Genomic DNA, 6,609 nt, shown 5'->3' with positions numbered 1-6,609 from the left:
TCTGGATCACACATCAATATAAGTGCTTCCATCTCCCCTCCTATCTGGATTCATCCTCTTTCTGTCTCTTATTAGAAAACAAACAGGTTTATAAGGGGTAGTAATAAAATAAAATAAAATAAGATAGAAAAACATTGGAATAAAAAAAGTAAGCAAACAGAAAGAAAAGAGCCCAAGAAAGGTGCAAGAAATAGATATAAATATAGAGACCTGCTCATTTGCATGTCTCAGGAAAACCTTAAAAAACTTGAAGCCATAATATATCTGCAAAAAATGTATAGGATAAGAAGAGAGAAGACTGGACTGAGCTCCCAAGGTCCCAATGAGGAGCAAAAGGAGGAAGAACATGAGCAAGGAAGTCAGGACCACGAGAGGTGCACCCACCCACTGAGACAGTGGGGCTGATCTATTGGGAGCTCACCGAGGCCAGGTGGACTGTGACTGAAAAAGCATGGGATAAAACCGGACTCTCTGAACATGGTGAACAATGAGGGCTGATGAGAAGCCAAGGACAGTGGCATGGGGTTTTGATCCTACTTCACGTTCTGACCTTGTGGGAGCCTAGCCAATTTTGATGTTCACCTTCCTAGACATGGACAGAGTGGGGAGGACCTTGGACTTTCCACAGGGCAGGGAACCCTGACTGCTCTTTGGACTGGAGAGGGAGGGGGAGATGAGTTGGGGGAGGGGGAGAAGGGTGGGAGGAGGGGGAGGGAAATGGGAGGCTGGGAGGAGGGGGAAACTTTTTTTTCCTTTTCTCAATAAAAAAATAAATAAAATAAAAAAAGAAGAGAGAAGAAATTTCTCTCTCTCTGTCTGTCTCTTTCTTTCTTCATATATGTGCTTGTGTTTGTGTGTGTGTGTATATATATATATATAATAAAATACTTATGTACATTTTATAGTATATATATTATATATGTCTGTATAAAAATAAATATCAAAACATCCTCATAGTATGAGAAAAGTACACTCAAAGCTGTCAGTGATTTCATTTTTGTTGACTTTCCAATGCTGGGCAGAGGAGTTTATTTCCCAGTGAAATTCACTTACAGAAAACCCAAATTTCATTTGCAAGTGGTTATCAACTGCAGATAGCTTTGGGGTTAGGAATGGGGCATATTTTCTCTTCTCTTTTCTGTTCGAGGATACCATTTGTTGCAGACTCTTGCAGGCCCTGTACATGCTGCCTCAATCTCTATGAGTTTATAGGTGAGCTGATCCTGTTACTATAGATGGCCTCATTTCCTGAAGTTCTTCATCCTTCCTGTCTCTTCTACACTTTATGATGCTTCTTTCCCTTCTAGGATGCTTTCCTAATACAATACTTTATTCAGTGTAAAGAGAACTTTACCACTGTAGCCATTTCTTAGTTAACTTGTGGAATCCTTTAGTCTTAAATTTATCATTTTGTTTGTAAGAAAACTGTTTAAATTTAACCATACTATACATGCAGTTTTCATCTTAAACAAAATTTGATGTGTTTGTTAAACTGCAGTGTACTAAAGTTAAATATTATAAAGATTGAATGGCAACAGATGATAAACAATCGGTATAAGGTATCAAGTATTATATCTTTTGTAAATGAAGGATGAATTTCAGTGTTTTTATTTTAAGTTTTTCTTAATGTAAGAGTTATAGGTGTACAGTGAGTTTTCATTTTGAGAACTCCATGATGTTTTCCAGTGTTTCACAATTGCATACCATTATCTTGTACATTTAGTGATCTTTCTTCAAACACCCAAAACTTTTTAGTCCACATTTACATGTTTAGTTCACAATACATATTGCCTTGAATTCTGTGTTGATTTTTACTGTTGTTATAAAAATTTCTTAAATGTAGTGGCTTAAGATTACAGGATCTAATTAAGCTATGATTCCAGAATGTGTAAAATTAGATTTAACTGACCCAAACTGATGCCGGGACTGCACTTCACTCCTCCTAGACATTCGAAGAGAAGAGATAAATAGTTTTGTGCTTCTTGCTGTTGCTGGAATGCCTTGCTATGTGCTTGTGTCCCTTCAGTCTCCATCTTGTGCCCATAAAGAGAAATGTATGTGTATAAGTGAGTTCACGTGTCCAACAGTCTCAAAGACCTTTCTTCAAACATAGCTATGCTATCCTTATTTTCCCTACAGCGAGGAAAGTATTTTTATTAAAATCAAATATTTCGATGTGTTTAAGCCCCTCCTCTTCCATCAATTTCTATTCTTTTTCAGCATTTACAGAGATTACACTATCTACCAGTAAATTATCCTCTTTGATAATCTAAAAAAATATCTCAGAGATTGTCAAACATAAAATAACTGTTTCTCAAGTAATGGTGACTATTTTCTCTGGAGGAAAGAAAAATGAAGAGAAATGATGAGAACTTCTCACATTTCATTTTTATTTCTCTCAGGATGACTGCCTTTCCCCAGCCATTTTTTTCAGTGCATTGTTTACATCCTCAGGCTGTATATTAGGGGATTCAGCTTTGGGATCACTGTGGTATAGGACACAGAGCACACTTTCTCCTCTTCCATGTTATTGTTGAAAGATGGCTTGAAATACATGAATATTATTGACCCAAAGAAAATTCCCAGAGACATCTTATGGAAATTACAGGTACCAAAGGCATTGTAATGTCTTTGACTGAATCAGATGCAAAGAATACTAGTTATGACAAAAGCAAAAGACATAAAGACAGTCAGTGTAGATACTAGGGTATTAACTCCACCAATAATAAATAGCAATATCTTACTGATATGGGTGCTGGATCAGGATAGAATTAACAAAAGCAGAATATTATAAAATAATGGCTGACAATGTAAGAGCCACAGAAGGACAAAATTCTTACACATGTGGTTTGGACAGCAGTCCCAAAGAAACCCAGTGAGTATACCACAGCCATCATTATGGAACAGACCCTTTGGGACATGACAATATTGTAAAGAAGTTAGCTACAAATGGCAATACAGCCTCCACAGGTCATAATTTTCATTAAGAAGCCTTACTGGAAGAAAAAAAGAGAGATAGAAATAAAGCGAGTCGTGAACTTCAAAATGGACATGATGTTGTTCACAGATGTAAAATTGAAATCTTAAGAATTATGATAGAGGTGTACGAAAGGTCAATGGAGGATGAATGACTGTGGAAAAATTAATTGGGGAAAACAGTTGAGAACTGATGGTGATCAAAGGATCATGACCAAGTTTCCCATCACTGATCACATATATCACAAGAAACAAGAGGAACAATAGGAGATGAAACTCTGCGTTTGGATTGCCCTTCAAGGATGAAGTCAGCCACTGAAGAAAGGTGCAGATTTTTATAAAATACTGTCTAAGAGAAAGGAGAGACAGCGTTGAAAGTCACTCACATTCTCATTTTCCTGTTTCTCTTGATGAATTCCACCTTTAATAGCTTAGCCTCTCCCATACCTGTGTGCATTCCAAAGATCTTTTGAAAAGTTATTTCCCTATATTTATGAAATTATGATGTAAGGACATCATTTCCATTTCCCCTTTCTCCATAAAAACACTCCTGTATTATCCTCATTGCTCTATTTCATCTCATAACCCCTTTTCTAATAATTATTCTCACAGACATAGATGAACATGTGTATATATATCTACTCCTTATTCAGACCTGTCTAGTCTGTATTATGTTGTTCATATGTATATCTTCAGGGATGATTTTTGGTATTAGATAGGAAATCATTCTGTTCTTCCTTTGTAGGATATTTTGATTGTGTTCTGACAAATAAAGCTTGCTTGGAGTCAGAGGACGGAACTAGCCACTGGCTGGCCATAGAGGTTTGGAGGACTGTAGAGAGGAGACAGGAGACAAGAAGTGACAAAGTGGACCTGAGAGAGGATCTTGGCTCTACTGTTTGGAGGTATCAGGAAGGTAGGAAGTGACGCTGGCTGTTTCTCTGCTTCTTTAGTCTTTCAGGTTTTCACTCAGATATCTGACTCCTGATTTCTTTTTTATTGATAAGATTAATTAGATTTACACTTTGATTCCTAGCTAAGACTATTTCTCCTGCTTTCAGCATTACTTCATTGCTTGTGATTCTTTGTATGGAGTTGAGTTTCATGGCTTTCAAACTTATAGACAAAGAAGATTAATATTGCATAGCTGAATTGCACTCCATATTCTTCTTTAAGTCAGTGTTTTGTCCTTTTTTCCATGGGCTTAATACTGTAAGTACTTCAAATTAAGAATAAGCACAAACTCAGGCCTAATTATTATTTCTATAATTAACATGCATGCCTCTCAGACTTTACATTTATAACCTCATTTTAAGCATTATTGTGAATGTGTGTACCTTTTATGCACTTATATTATTTCATTTATTTATTCTTAATTTTATGCTTATGAATGTTTTTCCTGCATTTATACATGTTTGCTTTGTCCATGCCTGGTTAGAGGCTAGAAAAGGATATTAGTCACCATGTATTTGGGGAGATGGAGAATTCATGATCAGATTAAGACACTTTTGAACAAAGCTGAGGACCATAGTTCAGACACAGGATTCATTTGGTAGAAGAAAATAACTGACCTCCTGAAGTTTTCCTCTGACCTCAATAGGGGCACAATTATATGAATACACACACACACACTCGCACACACACACACACACACACCCTAATTCAAAATGCAATAATAAAAAATTTAAAATGTGCATAAGCAACACTTGAGCCTGTTGAGCATGTAGATACAGAGACTGAAGATGTCCCAAATAAAGCTGTCATGCACATTTTTGAATATGTCTCTCTACAGAAACTTGCTGATATTTCTCTTGGATAAAATTTGTGGTAGAGACTGTTCAGTTACATTGTGAATATCTGTTTAAGTTTAGAATAAATAATCAGACTATTTTCTAAATTTATGGAGCAGTTTCCTAATACATGCAATTCTTTCTGATATTTGGCTACTCCTAGTCGACACTGGCATTGCCATATCTCTTTTAACCTACTTTTTGTATTTTATTGACTTTATCAAAATGCCAGCTACTCAATAAAAATAATCAGAAGTTCTTAAGAGTTATTTGTATTTTTCACATGACATCTTGTGTGCATAGTTTCATGGAATCAGGATGCATTACAGTTCACAAAATAAATAAGAAAATATTGATATCATGTAAACTTAAAGTGTTATGTTATATCAAGATCCAGATCTATCTTAATAGACACAGATAGGTACATTGTTTACACACAAAATTATAACTCTAACAAGTGCATTTGATGAATATTTTCCACCTATCAGATAATGGAACGCCTTATTTATCCTAAGAACCCAAGTAGCCAAAATTTAGGAGAGTATGACACAAATATCTAGGAAATTAAAATTTCACAACTAAAATCAAGTAAAGTCACTTATCATAGTACAAGTATTTGTATTAGTTTTATTTTATTTTATTTTCATTATTATATTATAATTATTACATTTCTGCCTTCCTTTTTTCCACTCAAATCCTTCCATATACACTTCCAAATTTTTAAAATTCATAACCTTTTTTCAATATCTGTATTCAGGCACATATGTATATACATTTATATTTTTAAAAATTTAACCTGTTCAATCCATATTATGCTACCTGTATGCTGTTTTCAGAGCTGACCATTTTACATATCCAGAGGCATATTCCAGATAACTGCATTCCTGAGGTAAAGTCCATAATACATAATACAAAATGCACAAGTCTAGGAAAAGATGAAAACAAACAAAAACTATAGACATGATCAGATGATGTTGTATAATTTGTTAGAATATGTTTGTATTGATTTCTTTCAAATTGAATTTAAACCGTCTAGTCTCAATTGCTATTTTACATATTATATTTTACATATTACTGAATTCAATTGTTAGAAATTTGTTAAATACTGGTTGGGATAATGATAAATCAGGTTCTTCCAAATGACCAAGAAAGATTAGTCTCCACTGCCTTCTTCTTACTACCAAGAAAGCCTTATAGCTAGAAACAAAATAAGAAGTAACATTAAGTATACAATAATTCCCTTAACTATGAAAATCATAAATGCTTGAGCATAACTAATAGATCTACACAACTGGGCACATTTCTGGATCAAAGCCTAATCATTCCTATCTAAGCCTTTGCAGGAGTCATTGCATGGGGATCGTACATTTTATGTAAAAACTGATCTTTCTGTCTTAACTTATATTCATTCAGTTCATCAGGCTTTGCAGTAATGGAATTCAAGGATCCAGGTCTAATTGTTACCAATAGTCTCCTTTGATAACAACCATTTACCACTTTCTCTAATATATACAAAATTAGCATTATTTTCATACAAAAGCTTTTAATTTACTATAAATGCATAGACTCAATAGAGGAGTCCACTTCTTCTCTACATAGGTCATATGACATTTTCAGTATTTAAGTTATTATCATTGCAAGTATTAGAAAGTAAGTGTACAGAAGTATTTAGAAAGTTGTTTATATTGTTCAAAGATGGTGCCCAACCTACCTACTAAAAAATATACAATCTTGGTCAGTTGATGTAATTCTTGTAGTCAAAAAATAAACTCAGAGAGTTTCATTGAATTTTACTAAAGACTGAAAGAGTTAATGTGTGTAAAGTTTTAGGCTCAGTATCTGG

Source organism: Microtus ochrogaster, chromosome 5 (genome assembly GCF_000317375.1).
Source record: "Microtus ochrogaster isolate Prairie Vole_2 chromosome 5, MicOch1.0, whole genome shotgun sequence".
In the NCBI taxonomy this organism is placed as follows: Eukaryota; Metazoa; Chordata; class Mammalia; order Rodentia; family Cricetidae; genus Microtus; species Microtus ochrogaster.
The sequence above is the reverse complement of the archived record's forward strand: the minus strand, read 5'-3'. Positions refer to the sequence as shown.